Consider the following 20,393-nt stretch of genomic DNA (forward strand, 5'->3'; position numbering starts at 1 on the left):
CGCCGCGCACCGGGGTCCGCGACCGGCGTGGCGGGCAGGGGGAGCTGCTGAGGCGGGAGGCGAGCGGCCGCCTGCGGGGTGGTCGGGGCGAGCGCCCCGCAGCTCAGGTGGGGAAGAGCCGAGCCGTTCCACTCCGCTCTGCTCCGCTCTTCCAGAAACTGCCCCGGCTCCGCGGCCGCTGGGGTGGTGCCTACGCGACGGCAGCCCCTCGCCACCGCCCCCGGGCCGGGGAGGGGAGCGTAGCGGCGGGGGCTCGGAGCCTCTCTGCCCCGGGCAGCCCGTGCTTCGCGCTGAGCTCTCCGGGGCGCCCCCGCCCCGCGTCCCCCCCCCGCGCCCGTCTGCCGCTTTCGCCCTTCGGACAGGCGGAAGAGGGGATGGGGGAAGTTATTTGCGAAATAAAAAAAGACGAGGGGGATGGAGAACGGGGCGCAGGCAGAAGGACGGGTCTTGCCTGTGTTGGGGTTGGCCGAAGCGGCGGATCCCGCCGGGAGGAGGAGGAGGGCAGCGCACCGCCTCTCCCGCCGCCGCCTACATCCCTTGTGCACAGACACGTCTGCCCGGTGCGTGGGAATGCTCCCGCATTTGCCTTTGCGATCAGCGCGGTCTGGTGGTTTAAGGAAACCGCTGTGAGAATTTGGTCCCATGGAAAAAGCAAACCCCCCAGACCGCCCCGGGGTTTTACTCCCTTTCGCTTCTGTAGCTGTGAGGAAGGAGTACGGGTTTGTTTATCTGTCACAGAAAATCCATAGGTACAAATACTCTCACGGTCGCTCTGCCAAAAAGTTAAATATCTATGTATTCTGGCTCGGGTGGGAGCGCTTTTGCTGAATTGCTACGTATAAAATACTGGACGTGAATCATGTCTCACAGAAACAATCAGTGGGGCTAATTCTGTCACCTTATGGTCAGATGTGATCTGAGGAGCTTTGAACTGAAATAATTTGCTGCTTCTGAGGTGTGGGTTTGGGTTTTTTTCTGCTGTGAATTTATTTCTCTTAACCTTACTTCCAGGCCCATTTACACAAGCATTGTCCTATTAAGTATTCAGAAAGACTGCCAAAATATCTCAGCTTGTCATTTTTTATTGAGACTTGATAGTATTAGGTAACTGCCTGCTGCTTCTGCATCCTTTTCCATGTTCCTTCAATGCCCTGGATCAGGTCTTGAAGTGTCTCATTAGCCAAGACCGTCACTGAACTGCATGATCTTTGGCAGAGATCTACCTGCAGCCCTTCTGCACTATATGGCTGCATAAAAGAGCTTTTATAGAAACAGAGTGGAAAGGTGCTAATCTTTGCCTGCTAATGTTCACAGTCAAAAGTAGACACTTACTACAGATTATAGGGGTTTTTTTCCGGTTTTTTTTTTCCTTCCTTAGGAGCAGAATTTCAATTTTCTTTCATATCCTGAATGATGTAGCATACCTTGAGGTTCTTTCACTGCTTTGAACACTGTGAAGATATCCCAGTCCCATAAAGCTCGTTTGCATACCACAAGCAGCACAAATTATCTTAAGAATTGGAAATTCAGCAGAAATACTCTCGTCTCTTGAGGGAGCTACAGCAATTCTGGTGCAAAGGAGAGTGGGGTGGAAGAGAGGTCTTGCATCACTTGGGACTGGGCTGGCAGAAAACCGAGCAAGTCTTTTGCCGTGCTAAAAATCTTTTTTACTCTGAAGCTGTGAGACTTCAGCCCTTTGTCTCTTTCAACTTCTGTCATGGAAACAGAAGTCTGGTATTTTAAAATGCATAAACGTAGGCTTGACTTACATTAGCAGCATACCTGATACAGACCAATGGCCATACCCCAGAGGCAGTCCTGCATTTACAGAACTGCCATAGAGATGCTGAGGTCCCATTAAGTCTCATGTTAAGAAATACAAGGTAATTCTCACAGTAAAGGATCTTTTGGAAGGAGCTGGTGGTGGGAGGAAATAAAGCTGGTTCCTTAGTACCCAGCCTCTCGGAGTAAAACAATCCCACCGTTATTTTGTCTCATGTTACCAGCAGAGCTATCTTTAGCCCTGAAACAAAAGCCTTGAGCAACTGTGGTACTGAGGATGCCTCGAGAAGTATTTAAACTAGCATTTATATTCAGATTTTTATTTCTATGTTTCACCCATTTACATCCTCTCTCCATTTTCAGATTGCCAGGCCCTGAAGGGGTTTGGTTTGCTGGCACCTGTCCTGCAGTCCCTCCTCAGAGTGCCTGCTACTTGCTTCTAATGAAAGGCACAAGCAGAAACTGCCGTGGTGCTCATCTATATTGTAGCTAAGGGCATTACTTTTAAATCCTTATCAAAATAGCCTTCCACTGCAACATCAACCTCCCATGGAATACTCCAGTGTCCACTAAGAGCCACGAATTGATTACTGCCACAGGAAAGGTGAAGGTGGTGACCTAGGCAAACCATTTTTCCTAACCCATATTGAAGTTCTGGTAGCAATCCCTGCCAGTAACCAGTCTTACCCACGGCTTTGCCATGGTTCTAAGCAGCGTGCAAATGGGAGAGCATTTACCAAAATCCTTACTGACATCGGTGTAGTAGCAGCAAGATGGGGAATCGCTAGCCCTGTTGCTGCTTGTAGCTAAATAACTACATAAAAGTTTGATAGGCACTTTATTCTTGCTCTTTCATTCAGCATTTTGGTTTTGTACAAATCTTGTCTGGAAACTTTTGGAAAGCTTGGAAATGGAGGCAGCCATGTGATGGGGATGGGGAGCAAGCCACGAACAGTTCTGTGAAGAGACTTCTCCTGCACGAGGCATGCATGTGCTGCCTGGACATCGGAGACCTCTTTCTTGTTTTAAGTTCTGTCACTGCAATCACATTTATGGATTTTTCCTGGCCTGCCAGACTTTCACTCTATGCAAAGGAGTGTTCTAAATTTAATTTACATGCAGCTAGAGTTTCTTTTTCTGCAGTTTTGAAGAAATGTTATCTTTACTGAGTAAGTTAAACAGGCTTATATTTTGCAAGTTTCTGCCAGGGTATGTTTTGTTACAGTCATTACTTGGAGGAAACTTACATAAACAGATTCAAAGAGCAAGTATTGGTGCAAACCCAAATGTCTATGTTAATAAAACTGGGGAGGAAACAGAAACTTGAGGAGTTATGACGTACATTCACTCAAGCTTTCGGATATTCATTTTTTGGGGCTTGTTTTCTAAACATATAAATGAAATTAAACTTTTTGTACTAAAAATTTCATTAAAGGGGATACTTTTCAGCACTAGCATTCATTGGATTACAGCACTCATGTAGCAGATGGCAGTTCTATCTGTTTATTTTCCACAAAAGTGTGTCAGTTGTATGAGCAGGTCCAATGTCTCTGGTTTTCAGGATTTTTGTATATCCAGATACAGATTTAGATCAAAATGCAAAGGTAATTCTGAGTTATGTGGCTAAGGATAACTTGCATTTCTAGTCCATGTTTCAGCTAGAGATCCCAAAGCACTTCATTTAAAAAAAGGAAAATGATGTAGAACTATTTCACCAACACTGAAATGCAGCAGCTGTTTAATAGCAGAGAAAAGTACTAAGAATCTCTCTTATGCAATTGTAATGGAAATCTATGTTTGAATAGGCAGAAAGTTATGCAAATCATAGGGCCACGATGCTGGAGCTAGTGGATGAATCCCTGAAAAATGTACCACATGATCATAAGTAGTGAGGACTTTCCTTGCTCTTCTCCAAGTGTTTCAAAAGTCCTTGATTAAGGAAAAAAATTAATATGTCTCCATTTTAAATATCAGTGTTGCCGTAGGCATGACTTTTGGCAGCTATTGCTGTTCATATTAATCCTTATATACAGAAAAATATTACTTTTTTTGTCAGAATAAATAAAATAGTAGCTCATTGCAGAATAAATGTGTTCACTCAAAGAGCTGTTCTTGTATACCCAGAGAGGTTTGTTCATAAACATGTGAGAATAAGAACCTTTCCATTAGAAAATCTACAGAAAGAAAAGTTTCTTGCTGAGTGAACACTTTACAATGCCTCCCATCCATCTAATAAGCAGGTTCAATATGACTTAATCAGATGTTCTTTCCTTTAGTGAGAATTTCATCAGGTTTTTACTGACCTCAATGCATAGAAATAATATTGAATATTATTTATATTCAAACTTATGATAAGGTTTAAAGCATTAATGAAAAACGTTTTCAATGCTTTGTTAAATTGTAAAGATAACAGATGCTCAGCTGAAAAATTGAAGCATCTTTCCACTGGTGAACTGTTTTGATATTAATCTTTGGTGAGCCTAGAAGACTGCTCAGAATGTTACCTATAAGCCGAAAAGAGTAAAGTTTGCTAGGAATATTTTCTAACAGTAATTATGTATCTTTTAATTATATCTCCACTGAAAATAGATATCCATGGCTTCTTGTGCTGTGCATTAATTAATAAGGTCTAAAATTTGCAACAAAAATACCTTTGACTGACACTGCAGTGCTGAATGGTACCTCGTATAGGTCTGATGGGGCAACGAACCACTTATGAGGAACTGCTGGAAACCTTCAATATGTATTAAAAATCGACTGAGCAAAAGGTGAAGGTTATAATGAACAAGCATCACATTAGATTTGGTCAATTAAAACAAGCTTAAGTCAGATACTCTGGGTACTCCACTGCCTGGATGTTACACTGGCGGCAGAAAGGAGATCCCCTCCTCATTTGGAGATTTCAGCTCTTCACCTGTTGAACTGTTTGAGGGAACAAGAGGCAGGAGGTAGCCACGGCACTGTACTTCAAGAGGAGGAATTACTTGGAGGCAAACTAGTCAACAAATGAAGAGATGAGTCAATAAAACTAAGTATTTCTAAGGGAGCAAAAATGGAAAAGCAGCAAAAAAGAAAAATGTGAAGCTACTGACACGGCTGCTGAGTCAGTTTATTTGTCCTGAGTCTACCAGTAACAAGAAAACAGGAAGGAAAATCAGAACTGAAAGACTGAACCATTGGGGCCAATAGTTTAAATAAAAGCAATTTTTTAAAAAATGCAGGTTTTATTTCTAAACTTACATTATCTAGCACAGGTTTTGCTGAAACCTGAGGGATGTGGAACCAAACTGTTGACATATTACAAAGTTGTTTCATAAAATAGAAATGTTCTGTAACTGTTGTTTTTTAGAAGCTGCATTTTCCTGAACAGCAAACAGCTCATTCTAGGATGTAAAATAGATATTAATTAAAACGTTATCTATAGCTGACTGATAACCTGAGTATAGAATGAAACAGCACCATTACTTCCAAATGAACAAGAATCTGCCACACTAGTAAAACTGCATTGGTGTTTGAAAGAGGAAAATTGTAGAAGGACTGAATCACTTCCTCACCCTACAGCATGGCTTTTCATTTCTGTTGTGTGGCATAACTAGGGGGAAGTGTACAGTCCCCTTTTGTGTGTATATGGACTTCAGCTTCCAAGATTGACTGTCAGACACAAATGCAAATTCATCCCAGTGAAAAAAAGTGAAATCTATCATAGGATTGGAAAGCAATATCTCTTCATAATATATGACCTGGAGGGGAAAATATTTTAGAGATTTTGTGACTGAACAGCTACTTATCACTTAAGTTTCCTGACATGCTACTTTCCTACTGAGTTTGTGGGGTTTTCATTTCATAAGAACTACAGCACCAGCTAAAGGAAATCTATTTGGAATCATTCTCCCCCCCTTCCCTTCCTCCATCAAATATTAATAATATACATGTACTGTCAACAGAGACTGCTTCTTGCCCAGCATTTTCCTCTTTTTATTGCCAGGCACTGTGCCATGCACACACTTTCCTGTGCCATCCTGCAGTGATGGCATCAGAACACTCTCATATTCTTTTGAGCCTGTTTTCTTTCTGTTGTCACATAAACACATTTTTATTTAACAGTATTTTTAGTCTCTCAGGATCCTCTGTCAGATGATGGCAGTGTAAGGTGGAGAGAGACTACAGAAAGGGTTGTGATGCTGCTGAAGGGTAGAAAAGGGTTCATATTGGCTTTGCCTTGAGAATTTCCCATGCTTATGGCAATTTCCCAGTTGAAGTCACTGGGAAAAACTTCTGGCAGGTTTTCAGAAGCCCTTTCCCAAAACCAAAAGTAAAGTCATGTAGACTGGCTGGAGTATGCAGACAGATCAGAAAGATCCTCCTTACATTACTGGAAGGAAATTTGTATCCTGCGAATGTATCAGGAGGAAACACAGTGAATCCCAAGCATGTAGAGAAATAACTTTATTTTTCTTATCTTTCTAAAGTCAGTGTACAGAAAGGTATGTTTCCTCTAAAATACAAACATGAAGGGCTGCTTCTGCTCAGAAGACATGGCTGCATAGTAACACACAGCAAAGTGCTGGCCACTACATCTTGAGCAGGAGAAGTTTAAAAAAATATAAATTAATAATATTGTAAGTGTCCTTTTATGTATACTAAGATTTAATTATAAAGAAATGTTTTTATATTTTCATAAGAAAGTTTGATAACTTTGGCAATATTATAACATGTTGCTGAAGCAATGGAAACAACTATTTCTTTCTTTAGCTCTATTTCCCTTAAGTGTAGTCCAAGTTACAGTGCAGAAGAAATCTGTCTAAAAATCAAGTCACTCTAAAAATGAACATGACTGATACAGAGAGCTCTGCCTGAAACGAACAAAAAAATTTACATAGCATCATTTTTATAAGAACATTAATTCCCATAGTTATTTTCTCCAAAATACTTTGGCATGCCTTCAGCCACACCTAAACTCAGTTGACTGGATGCAGATTTCTTTCAAAAGCAATGGCATGATTCTGACTCCTTTACAAGTTTGAAAGTATGAACTCTTCTAACATTTGCAGCACAGAAAATATCTGTCTTACACCCTGACAGTAGGACCACTTGCAGACCTGAAAGTTACTGGGCGACTTTGGGTGAAGACTGGAGATTTGTGGAGTGTTCCTTTCTTGTTCACTGGTGTGAAGCCATGCAGAGAGAATTTTGCCGGGCTAGACAGGATTTTTTTACCCTGGCAGCTCATAAAAGAGTAAGGCATGTGTCATTCAAATTATTAAGATGTAGTGAAAATTACTAAGATGTAGTGAAAATAATCATAAGCCTATTTAAATGTAAGTATTTAAATGTAAGTTCTTTTATATTGTGTATAAGATCATTGTGTTAGAACTCTTAGCAATTAAAAAAAAAAGTCTGAGCCAGAAATAAAGAAAATGTTAGTAGTTGTACCTCACTGTAATTCCTTTTCCTGCTGAAAGCACAACAGATGTTTGATTCCAATGTTTACAGTTTTAGAGGCAGGCGTAAAAAAATTGTGCTAACAGGCAGGCAACCATAAGTATTCTCTGTTTGGATATTTAAGTATTCTCACCATCATAGATGAGCAAAATTAAACGGGAGAATAGACTGGGCTGTAAACATTTGTTCATTGAGGTTGCCTTGCATGATGCAAGAGGATCAGTGATAGGGTGAGGGGTACTGACTGCTCCCCTCCTGTGCTCCAAGGAGGTGAGGGGGCATTTTAAAGAGAGGTGGGAAGAAAAAAGATTTCAACTCTTCTGAACCTGGTCCTCCACAGGGGCATACCAACATGTTAGCATCTTAGCCAGGGCCTGAAACTTATCCCAGAACCATTGAGCCAAACACTAGCAGCTATCAGCTTGGAACCCCATAATGTTTGAGTTCCATTGTGTCCAGACTAGGATCCTATTTAGCAGAGAAATGGAGTCAATATAGTTCATTTGACCTGACTGAAAAAGAGTTTCAGCGCACTACTGGAATAGCTCTTGAGCGTGGAGAAACGGACTGCTTACTTTTTGTCAGGAGCTCTAATGTCTTCTCAGGCTTTGCTGGGAGTTTAAATTAAACAATGAAAAAACCCAGGGTTTTGTGGTTTTTCAATGTCTTTTGAAATTGCTGAGCAGGTTTATACAGTTATCCAGGAAAGGTAAACAGAAAGTTACTGGATTAGGTTTACATGTAGGCATTGAGATAAAGCATTATGATTGAAATCTTGTTTTCACCACCATCTCTCTTAAATATTAGCAGCTGAAGTTGTGTATTCTCAGCAATTAATGTTTAATTGCATTTGAAAACTGGAGCAGAGAGAGACTCTCAAGCACAGAGCAGCAGCAAGTACATCCAGTGACAGAAGCTGGCAAAACCCAAGTCAGAACTGAAGTACAGACAAATGCTGCAGTCCTCAGTGATGGCAGAGCCCAGGCTGTAGGCAGCTGTTGGATGCTGTGGGAAGCTGGGATTGGGTCCCTCCCCAGACTGTGGGAATACCAGTGCTGCATTTGCATAATGGCGCAAGCTAATATTAGGAGTGGCTGGGCTCCCGAGCAGGAGTTTACCAAGGGTTCTTTCACTGTGGGAGGAATACTCACCTCTCAGGTTAAAAAAAAAAATAGGATGGAAAAGGTGTTTACTTGTTGATGCACATGTTCTTTCAAAGACCAGCTTCTCAGAAAATTGTGTTTTGGATGAATGTGGCCAGCCCCCTCAGCCAGTCAGACAGTTTCTGTGAAACACCCGCTTAGGCATGGGGAGAAAGGTAATCCTGTTTTATTTTCCAGGAGCAACAGAAGAATTGCAACTGTGCATAGCCATGCCTAGTGTCACCATGTGCTCTCTCTGACTGTCATGCTCATCACCCTTCCCTCAAACTCAGAGGCTAAGCATGAATTTTATTCTTTCTCTGACCCAATCATGAAAATTTTGGGTTTTCGTAAGGGTGAAAATTATGAATTTTTCTAGCACATTGAATAGAAAGAAATTCCTTTAGAGGCTTCAGATAGCCCAGAAAGGAACACTGCCATGTATAAGTTAGAACAGAGGTGTATCTCTAGAAAGTTATCTCTCATCTACCTATGTTACAAGGGCCATCTTCATCCTGCATGGTGACATAACTCCCTGCTTGCCAAGATCAAATGTGTAGCTGAGGTATTTATTCAGGTCCTAAAATGTATCTATACCTGCCTGGAGGCACATCTACACAGACTAGAGAGTTGTTTACCTAAAAAGAATGAAACCCAGAGCAGTATAGCCTCCTCTGGTAAAAAGTCAGACAAAAAAATCCCCCTCACTTGTGAGGACTGAAAACCCTTCAGGCCTGGTTTCAGGCAAAAACCTCTGCAGATAAGATAAGATAAACCCGGCTGCAATCCCAAACTGAATCCCAAACTGGAGTTCTGCCCAGCCAACTGGGAGAGCTGGGAGCTGTGCAGGGGTAGTGCCTCCAGCTCTGAGATACAGAGGACACATCAGAAAGGGTGAGAAGTGCTCCCTGGCTGCTTCTGCTGGTGGATGAGCAGGGAGATAGCCGCACTCCAGATCTTACATAACCTTTAGTATGAAGTGAAACCACTGACTAAGCAGACACTGCAACCTGTGCTACACCAACACCCAGCTTTCCACAGCAGGAATACATCACGACAGACGGGTGGCTGGGCTGCTGGTGGCGGTGGGTGGCCTTGAAGTCCCGTCCCAGGTAAAGCACATCCTAAATGCTGATGCAGGACAGAGCTTATGATCATGCTAGCAAGAGTGGTGGCCTGCTGGCTGGAATCATCCTACTGCCTCCTTTGGCAGTCATAGTTAATAGCACAATTACAGATCTCAGCTATCAGCTAATGTATAATTTTACAAATCTTAATCAGCAGTTGATGAGAAGCCCATTGCCAGCATGGAACCTGGCTCTTCACCCATCAAGCAGCAGGGTTGTCTAACATCCCACATCACAGCAGGAAAATGGCCCTTTCTAGTTTTCCTAAAACAGACTTGGAGGAGACTTTTGGAGGTATAAGATAATTCAAAATGAAAAAACCTCAAAATTAAAGAATTGATGTTTAAAATAATTAAAAATAAAATAAATTAATCTGACAATATGAACTTGGTAAAAAAAGAGTAAAGCTCTGTATAATAAAGAATTATAGGACTGCTTTTCTATTCTTTCTCTTGTCTCACTGGTGGTGTTGTAGAAGCATGGATGAGAGTTAAAGCTCTACTAGTCTTTGTCCTGAGAAGTGTCAGGAAAGATGAGTGCCTGTCCTAGTCCTGTGCTTGTAATGAGTTGTATTGCCTTTTTTTCCATCCTTCAGTGATAGGCAAGATCTGATATCCCGTCTACAAGCAGAAGAGGAGTAGTCATGGTGATATTGCTTGCCTACAGGGATGGTTGGTCACTTTTTATTGGTTCAGAATCAGCCCTATTTGTGCATAGGGAACAGGAAAGATTGCTCTCTCAGAGCAGAGTTGGTTGCTAGCTCAAAGCTTGTGCTGGTCCTGAAAGCAGCACTCTGGGATGTAACAGCTCATCAGACCTCTCCACTTAGGAAGGTTGGTTCTCTGCCCCCCTCTTCCTTTCCTTAGGAAGAAGAGAGTATTGTGTGGGTCACTCATATGAAGAGAAAGGGTTCCTGTGTCTGGTCATAGAGGAGTTATCATTCTCCTCTTCCTTCTGTCCCAGAAGCATGAGAATAGATGACATGTTGTGGAGTGAAGGGTGTGGTTGAATAGCAGGGGTCTTTTGTCAAGTACAAAGCAACTACAGCTAAGTTATACTTCAGCTTGCCTTTTCTGGGTGGAATTAACAGAGTTCATGTGCACTCCCTCAGTCTATTTCTGGGCTTTGCTAGTTTATGTAACAAATCTTTCACATCAGTTTGGGCCCAGATCCCGTAAGAGTATTCTGAGCAGATTTGAAGTTTGGGTGATGGTCACAAGGAAACAGAAGTAAATATACAGCCGGGAGTGAACCAGTGGCAGAGGAATGGACTGGATGCCTTTGCTAATGATAGGATCTGCAATTTTATCTGACTTGACTGTTCAGGAAAGAGTGACGGGAGTGTGTGAGAGCTACCCACTCAGTGTGCCAATATGCAGACACCTCACCTTTGTCTTTCTGAGCAAGAGCTCTGTCATCTGATAACACCTAAAAATTATAAAATAAAATGAACCAAGAGGCAGATATAAAACCTCACAGCAGCACTGAACGTTGCACAGTTTAATTAAAATGCGTAATTGGATTAGCAAACAATAATTTGGATTGTTAGATATGCCATATAACAGTTTTCAAATGCATGATGAATTTCAGCAAGTCCAAATTCTCTCTGTTAAGTGGGGCAGCAGTTGAAGTGCACTTATTGTTCCAAAATATAGCTTGGAAACAACTTTCTGAAATCTTTATTGGAAACAAACAAACAAAAACGGGGAACAGGCTGTCCCATCCCTGAAAGTGTTCAAGGCTGGGTTGGATGGGGCTTTGAGCCACCACCTGTTGTAGTGGAAGGTGTCCCTGCCACGGCAGGGGAATTGATCTAGATGATCTTTAAGGTCCCTTCCAACCCAAACCATCCTATGATTCTATCATGATTCTATGATTCTCAGGAGCACTTGAAAAAAACAAACCAAATCAAATCAAAAAAAAGCCTCGACAGGAAGTTTTTTGGCAAAGTTCCAGGATTGTTAATAGTATCTACTAACTTCTTAAGCTTGACCTATAGCTCACATCAGCTATAGGTATAGATTTTTCAGGTTGGACTAAGCAACTCTGCTTTGAAAATACATGTCCATATATGCCACGTCAGGTACCTAAACTGAGTAGCAACATCAAACACTTAAAATCATTAGTCTTGGTCTGTGGTCATTGCTCTGACTCTGTATCTGCTACTCTAAACAATCTTGCAATTAAAAAGATATTTTGCTAATGCTTAAACTTGAGAATACCTGGGAGCCAAGGTGTCCACAGTAGAATTAGCAAACAAACAGCATGGATTCAGCTAGGTTAGTGGCTGCTGATCTTTCCAGACAATAATCTTCCATATCTGACAAAAGACAAACTGATTTATGTGTTTGACATTTTGCAAACATGGTTAAAATGTAAAGAATGGGAACACAGTGAGGAAGTCTGGCACTCATCAGAATACAAAACCCCAAAGCCAATCATATGTCTGATTCCTAAAGAAAGGCCTAGGAGCTGGAAGAGCTGCAAATGAATTTTCACTATAGAAGCTTGCTGGAAATGTCACCGAAATATGATTCCCAGTAATTATTCGTAGCCCCGGACAAGTGTCATTGTTCGTGACCAGCAGTGTGAAAGTAACATAAAGTGAATATGTGGAATTCTGTCGAAAACAAACAGCTCAACATTATTTGCTCAGCTAGTGAGGAGCATTGTTTCTGTGAATACCAGCCATAATAGAAGTCTGAGCACAATATTTCAATAATAACTTAAATAATCTTTGATCAAAGAGCAACAGGGTGGTGCTAAGAGCCAGACAGATTAAATCTTCCTCAGAGAAGAATACGGAGTCCCAGACCTCACCACTGCTCCAGATGAGTCGACTGGAGGGACTGGTCTTTTCTCATGAGAGGGATGCAACCAGGCAGCATGTGAGCAGGGAGGGAGAAGAGTAGGGCCACGTTCCTTGGGCTGTGGTGACACCTACCTCTGCAGGTGTAGAAGAAGGACAATGAAAGATCCCCACAGAGAGGCACGATGTCCCCGCACTGTCCCTCTGAATGCCTGACTCCTGCTCTCTGAGGGACCAGAGACACAGCTTGGGTCCCAGTCCTGCCTGTCATGGTGCTGCTTTTGTCCATCCACTTGCTCAATTGTTCAGTGTAGCTCACAGCAGTTAATTCTTTCCTGGCCCAGGAAGTAGCAAAGGAACTGAAAGAAAGATGTGAGGATGAGGGTCATCACCTGCTGCATGCTGTAAGGTGCAAAATGAAAGACAATGTCCAGATGGACAAATACCTGTGAGACACTGTGTTTGCATGGATTTATCTGATAGTCACCCCTCTTCTGAGTGCTGCCAGATGCCCAAAGCCTTGCTGTGTGGCTATCCAGCATAGAGAAAATAGTGACATGAAGTCTGAGTGCATGTGAAGAGCTGGATACAGCAGGCAGGGCAATCTCTTCCATCCCCCTGCAGCATACTGTGGAGACACTGCTTGCTTCCCTGCAAGAAACTCTGCCTCAGCCACCTCATGCAAGTTATAGCCCATGGCAGAGGAGTGGCTGTGTGGTGGCAGCAAAACAGAGCAGCTCCATCACAAAATTCTTGTTCACACACTAAGGAAAAGGCATTTGGAGGCAATTCTGTCACCTTATAATACCTGCCATTGCAGTACAGAAATTCTTTGGTTTCCTACCTGTAATCTGTATATACCTGTGGCTTTCTCTATCCACAGAAAGAGGGGATTAGAAGGGATACTGTTCCTTGGTATCGCAGACTATCCTACCATCTGGATTTGTACTCCATTTTAAGGTGAATCTTGGTAAATCAAATATGTTTGCTGTCTGAAAAATAAAAAGAAGGTGGGAATTGAATGTAAGAGGGGATTTCATCAATATCTCTAATTATCTGAAGGGAGGGTGTAATGGGGATGGATCCAGGCTCTTCTCAATGCTGCTGAGCAATAGGAGAAGAGGTAACAGGCAGAAACTGGGAGCAAGTTCCACCTGAACATGAGGAAGAACCTCTTTCCTGTGTGGGTGACCAAGCACTGAAACAGATTGTCCAGAGAGGCTGTGGAGTCTCCCTCACCAGAGATACTCAAAGCCATCTGGACACAATCCTGTGCCACGTGCTCCAGGATGACCCTGCTTGAGTAGAGAGGTTGGACCAGACGACCTACTGTGGTCCCTTCAACCTGACCCATTCTGTCACTCTGTAAGTGCTGCACACCAGTCTGCTTAGGAAGAGGCACTCTCAAAATGAATCCTGCCTGCCTAAGACTCAAGCCCTGCAATGCTTGTTTTGAAGGTGTACAGAATAGCAATCTCCGGTGTGTACATACAGATCCTGAGTTATTCCGGCAAGTCTGGCAGCACCACATCAGCCAGCTTAACTAAATAATCTACTTGTTCTTATTGCTTTCCCTCATTAAAGCATTTTACAAAACCTACCTTAATTAAAGTTCACAGCAGTCCTGTGAGTTAGCAAAATGTCATTATCCCAATTTTACAGATGAAAAAATTGCAACAGAGAGGTGAAATGCTGTGCTTGAGGGCACAGAAGGAGACAGTTTTAGGGGCAGGATTAGCCATTGGGAACTCTTGGTTCTGTGCAGCATAGGCAGCCTCCAATGGCTCTCAGAGATGCTGAAAACACTTCTGTCCCCCTAGGGCTCCTTTGCAATCTGTGTACTGTCTGTAAGGTGACAAAGGAGACTGGTCTGGGATCTGCGTGCTGACATCTCCTGTTATCCCGTACCTACCTTGCAGAACTAGGCTGTGACAGGCATGTGCTAAGGAGAAGGAGAAAATCAGCAACATGACCTTTCTTGGGCTATTGTGCAGTCTCAGAGGGCTGCTCTGTGAACAAAGAGGGGGCACAAACAATTCAGAGCAGTCTGAGGCTGGGCCAAGCCACAGCAGGCACTGTACCACCTTTGACTGCTGCTGGATTCCAGAGGGCTCAGGACTTAATCCCCAAACCATGCTGCCTTGCTGAGCCAAAAACCTGTGACCACAAACATCCCAAGGATGTCTACAAGCAAGCTGAAGCAAACATGGATCCAAACGGTGTGACATTTGCAACCCATCTGGAGTGGTGCAGGGGGCAAACTTCTGCTCTGAGTCATGCAGCAGAGATGTGAAGTTGGGTCTCCCACCTTTTGAGCCACCACCCTAGCCAGAAGGCTCAGATGTGTGCAGCTAACACTCCTACACCTTCCATTGTCATGTAAATATTCAGAAGGCTTTATTTTTCTTAATAAGAAAGGAAAACCTCGTTCCACATGTTAAAAAAATACTTCACCACAAAGCAGAATCATCACCTGCTACTCAGCTGAACATAAAACATTTGGGTCAAAAGACACCTCAGGATGTCTCTAGTCCCACTTCCTGCTCAAAGCAGGGTCAGCTCTGAAATCAGACCAAGGTGCTCAGTGTTTTATCCAGTTGTGTCTTGAAAGTCTCCAAGGATGGAGATTGCACAACAACCCTGGGCAACCTGCTCTAATGCCTAATTTTCCTCATGATGATTTGTTTTTCCTTATATCCAGTTGGAACCAGTTGGACTGGTGTCCTAGAAAGTAGTGTGTTGTTTCACCTGTGGCTACTTCCAGATTTTTTTTCCTTTGTTAATAGCTCTGCTTTAAAAAATAAAAATAAAAATTATTATTATTATTAATAATAATGACCATGGAAACTTTTTAGTGTGGATTTTAGCACCGTAGCACTCTGTCAAGATCTCAAGCTGAAGGCTCATAATTACATCAGAAATATAATAAGAACATTTCTTCTTTTTTTTGTGACAGAATGCAGCAACTTTTTAAAAACTCCAGCATTATTTCATTTTCCTCCCTTGTTTTTATGAGACACTACTTTCATGTCCCTGTACTGGAACACAGATCAGAGGTCTTTTAAGCTCTCAACTCTGCATCACGTCTTAATACCCTAAGGCATATGTAAGGTGATTGTGATTTACTGCTGAAATTCACCTATTATATTCATGTTACATCAGTAATATTAGTCACCTGTTACTTTCTTGAAATTCTTTTATAGAAACCTAATACTCAAATTTTCTTGTGAAGTTATTTCTGTATTTACTTCCCTGACTTAGGGGGAAGGGGGAGAAAAACGCTTAGTGCAGGATCTAACCTTCACCTGAATCACTTCTCAGTAATTATACATACACCGAAGTCAAGAACTGTGTGTGCCATGCGAATGAGGGAGCTAACACGAATCTCATTTGGCTTTGTTCTGACAAACCACACCTTAATCCTGTTTGGAGTAACCCTAACATTTATCTGGTTGTGCTTGTAACTGTGCATGGCATAGCTGTGAAATACTTCACTGTGTTTACTTTGTTCGGTGTGCAGCAGTTATTGCACCCACCTGCCAGACAGACCTACTTACTCCATGGATATATTCCTTTGTCTGGCAAACAACAGAAATGTAGCATGGAGTCTCTCAGAAACTGATGGACAAGAGAGAGGAACTGGGTATAACTGATACAGGGTTGTGCCAAAAGTGATGCCAGGCTATTCTGCCACTGGTATCTTCAGGGGGGAAGTTAATGAAAGGACCTTTCCCATGGAATGAAACACAGAGGGATACTACGCTAAAGCTGCAGTGGTTCAGCCTTCAGACGCTACCATTTGCTCATGCATATTGAGGTCCGTGCCTCCTACACCTCAGACTGCAGATGAAAGCGTAGTAATCAGTGGCCACGTTTCCTGGTGAGCGCTGAAACCCCACTGTGAGTCATCCAGAACCTTGCTCTGTTTACTCCTCCCTTGTGAGTTCCTTGTTGCTGTCACTATCTGAAACCTCTCAAGTTTCATCTGACCTGCACTGCATCAGCAGGAGGAGAGCACGAGCGGCAGCCAGCTCTGCCGTGCTTGGAGGGAGAAATGAAGCAGGGCAGGCTGACTGGACCAATGGACTGAGATCCCTGAGAAGCAAAGGGAGTCGTACTGAACTGTGGCTCAATGGCTAATGCAGAGCAACTGTCATGACTTGTTCTGGAGAATACATGACTTTTGTAACTTTAATTGTTCCTTTCTCCCACCCCCCTCCTTTTTTTTCATGTTTTCACTGTTTCCTCACCTTGTTGGAGATCAGGGAGACAAAGCCATGAGCTGGCTTAGGCACTGCTTAGACCACAGGTGCCACAGTGACGCTGCCAAAGGAGCTGGCTGAGTGGAGAGGTGAATTTGCACTGATGTCCCTGCTGCCAAGGCAGGCCTGGGAGAGGGCTCAAGCCTAACTCGGGTTTGCTCACGCGACCTGCGGTGGCTGCAGTGTAGACATATGGTCTGTTTTACTTGAGGCCAAAAGAGACAATTATTTATAACTCCATCTTAGGCATGCGACTGCACTCTTTTACTTCTCACCAAGATGAGTAAGACACAATAAGAGCGTCTTATTCTCATGCTCTCTTTTCTCCCCTCCCTCACCAAAAGAAAGATTTTGACTGTTTTCTGCTATCCTTGTTTTGAACAATCATGTGATTTCATTGTGAAAGTGTCTGATGTGAAAAATACCTGACTATACTTTGACATAAGTAGACAAATAACTAGTAGGATGAAGTCCCTGCATTTGTAAACACAACATCATTGTTTAGTGTTCAAAGTTCTGCAGTGAACCAGCTATATAACCACTAGTATTTCACTGAAATTTAATACAGATATTCTTACCTGTTTTTGTGCACATACCCTCTTTGGACAAAATGGTCAAGTGTTGGGGTCTCCCCCCCTGCCATGTAGCCCTGGGAGAGGAGCCCTGGGGCGGAGACACGGGGTTTCCCTGCCCCTGGTCAGCCTCGTTCCCCATTGGTTGTTTTGTGTTCCCCTGTGTGGCCAAGGACCCTCAGGTCCCATGACTGGGAGAGTTCCTCAGCAGAGCCCCAGCCATGCGGCTGGAGAAATAAACATCTCTGAAACATCTACCACGAATCTGTCCATATATATTTCCTTTTACTTCTAGATCCATTTCTTTCTATGGCTCAGAGAGCCACATTTCCCACGATTCTTCCATAGTCCAGAGAGAATATCCAAACCAAGATGAGAAGAGAGAGGTCTAGAGAGGTTTTTACTCACGAATTTTCCTCAGGGATCGGTGTCGTGCCCACATTCCCCCACCAGTTTGTTACAGCGGGGATTACTGCAACAAGCATATATCAAACCAGGAGTCCCGTGGAAAGGAAATATGTATGGACAGATTCTTGGTAGATGTTTCAGAGATGTTTATTTCTCCAGCTGCATGGCCGGGGCTCTGCTCAGGAACTGTTCCAGTCACCGGACCCGAGGGTCCTTGGCCACACTGGGGAACACAAAACAACCAACGGGGAATGAGGCTGACCAGGGGCAGGGAAACCCCCCAGGGCCCCTCTCCGAGGGCTCCATGGCAGGGGGAAGGGACCCCAACAGTCAAGGGGAGCCCGTGTCCTGCAGGCCTTTGATGTTTAGGAATGACATCCTGGTAAATGGGACATGCAATCCTATAATTTTGTTACACATCTAGAGTGAAGTGATATTTTATTAAGTACTGAGAAGAAAAAAAATCAAGAGTATTGTGGAGTTTCCCCTAAATTTAGCTGTGAGGATCTTATTTGTGCTGCCCCTGGCACCTCATTTCAGAGCCCAAAATACACTGAAAGCACAGAAATAACTTCACTAAAGCTCATAAAAGGGGCAGAGTGACACACTGATAGGAACCCCAAAGTCTGCAACCCTGAGAGGTGGGAGCAGTGCACATAGCAGCTTGTGAGAAATGCTGTGCCAGAGCTCTTGGTGATTTGTGTAGCCTCAGAGGAAGAGTTAATGAATTCTCTCTCTCCTGCATCAAGAGTAGCTAGGAAGCAGCAGCAAGCACACTGATGGCCGTCACCCACAGACGTGCACAGGGCTTTCCCCAAACAGAGCTCAAAATGAATTTTGCTGAGTTAATATACGTTGTGCCTGAGGCCAGGTTTTGACTTCTGAGTGGGTCCCGGCACTGTGGGTATACTCCTTGAAGTCAGTGGGGGTCCACACAAAGTAATGTGTTACCCACCACAAGTAAATGCATCACAACATGTTTCAAATAATATTCGAGGGCCCAAATCCAAAAAGCACATCTCCAGCTGCTAGAAACTGCATCAGAAAAGGAGTTTCCCTTATTTCAATAGAATCACCTGCAAGGATAAAATTGCCCACATCCATAAACTGGATCAGGACCTTGAAGCATATTTCTCCTGGAGCCAGGATTGAGTATCTGCATTTTTGTGAGCATAACTGAATATTGTGCATGTGCTGAAATCACAATAGACCCAATTTCTTGAATCTGGAAGAAGGCCCACATGCCTGCTTTCATGCTCTGCCCTATTTTCATGGACCAAGTACCTGCTGTAGGAAAAATACACAAAAGAAACAGGAAAACCCCTGAACCTTCTGCTTGGGGCAAGGCTAGAAATGTTCCAATTCCCTGGGGTTTGTTCCATACCCAGTAATGAAGTGCACTCTTAGTCCATAAGATGTATATTGAAAGAAAGCAGATTATACAGTGGCATATCTTATTTGTCTCTCCACAAAAACGAAGGCATATTTTACATGTTATATGTGAACACAGAAGGGTTTGAACCCCACTGCTATTTTATTAAAATTATGTTTTGAATTATATATTATTTTCATATCTGTGGTGAAATATTTTTAGTTAGGAAAGAAGACTTACGTAAGAAAGTGCTTATACCTGTAACTCCAGAGTGCTGGGGCATGTAGGATATATTAGGCACTTTTGGTCATTGAAGTTATAGATTCTCTTCCTCAGTGTGAGGAAAGAGTGCATGGGGAGTCAGTTATCAACAGAGGTATCTATCACAAAACAACCTCTGTGACACTATAATAGTGGTTCCAAAAAATGAAGTCTGAGAAAGGTAATTTCTGTCTCTTCCCTTTCCATGTCCCTAAATTGCCATCTATTTCATACCTATTTGAAGGCAGGAGGCATCATCTGCCTTTAATCTTTAACAGGAAAACTCAGAAACAAATGACATAGTATAAAGGACATTTTTAATGGATACTTGATGTTTCCCCAAATAAGTGCAGCTTGAAGAAGCAGAGGTCAACAATGAACACGTGGTCTAGAAATCTGTCTTTGGACAGCAGTGCATAATTTGCATTAATTATGTCTATAGCCATTACATATGACACTAGTCTAGGCTTCACAAAGCAAATGAGATGCTATATTTGTATCAAGAGTATTGCTTTGTCTGCCAGTGAATTGGACTCTCTGTCTTTGATCAGAGAACTTTTTGATCAGGTGTCCAATAGCCATGTTTTTCACAGCAAAATTTCTCTGTTTAAAGCCTTTAGCATTGCATGAGAGCATTCTGCAACCTGGAAATGATTATATGTTGATGGTATTCAAATGATGTTTGAAATGCTGAGGTGCATTTTGATAAGTAAGATTTGCAAGCTGTGGTTAGTTATACATACCAAAAATAGCTTTTTAAGGATGTTCAGCCAAATGGTTTGCTTTTATACAAGAATATACACAGAGACCAAACCAAGAAAATTTTAGATTTAGTCAGGAAGCCACTGCTTAAATATAAATCAAAATTTTCATATAATTGCAATGTGAACTGAAGAAGTATACTTGAAGTGATTTTTCTCTGCAGCACTTTTCTCAGTTAGCAAGTCTTTGAAATGTTTCCTTTTTCCCATGAGTAACTGTGAAGTCCTGCAAGTCAGCTGCCTTGTTATACTGGCAAGAGTACTGCAACACATCTGCAGTAGCCCAAAACACAGAACTGCTTGGGACTTTCTGACCTGAGGCAAAAGAAATGTAACAATCATTTACCTGCTTCACTGCAAGTTTTATCAGAAAAATACAAACTATTATATTTATGTAAGATGTATTATACAATTAAGCATACTATCTATAATATTGACAGTAAATTCTAGATTCA

Source organism: Corvus kubaryi, unplaced genomic scaffold (genome assembly GCF_017639235.1).
Source record: "Corvus kubaryi isolate FWS band 111438036 unplaced genomic scaffold, C.kubaryi_AGA036_p1.0 68, whole genome shotgun sequence".
Taxonomy (NCBI): domain Eukaryota; kingdom Metazoa; phylum Chordata; class Aves; order Passeriformes; family Corvidae; genus Corvus; species Corvus kubaryi.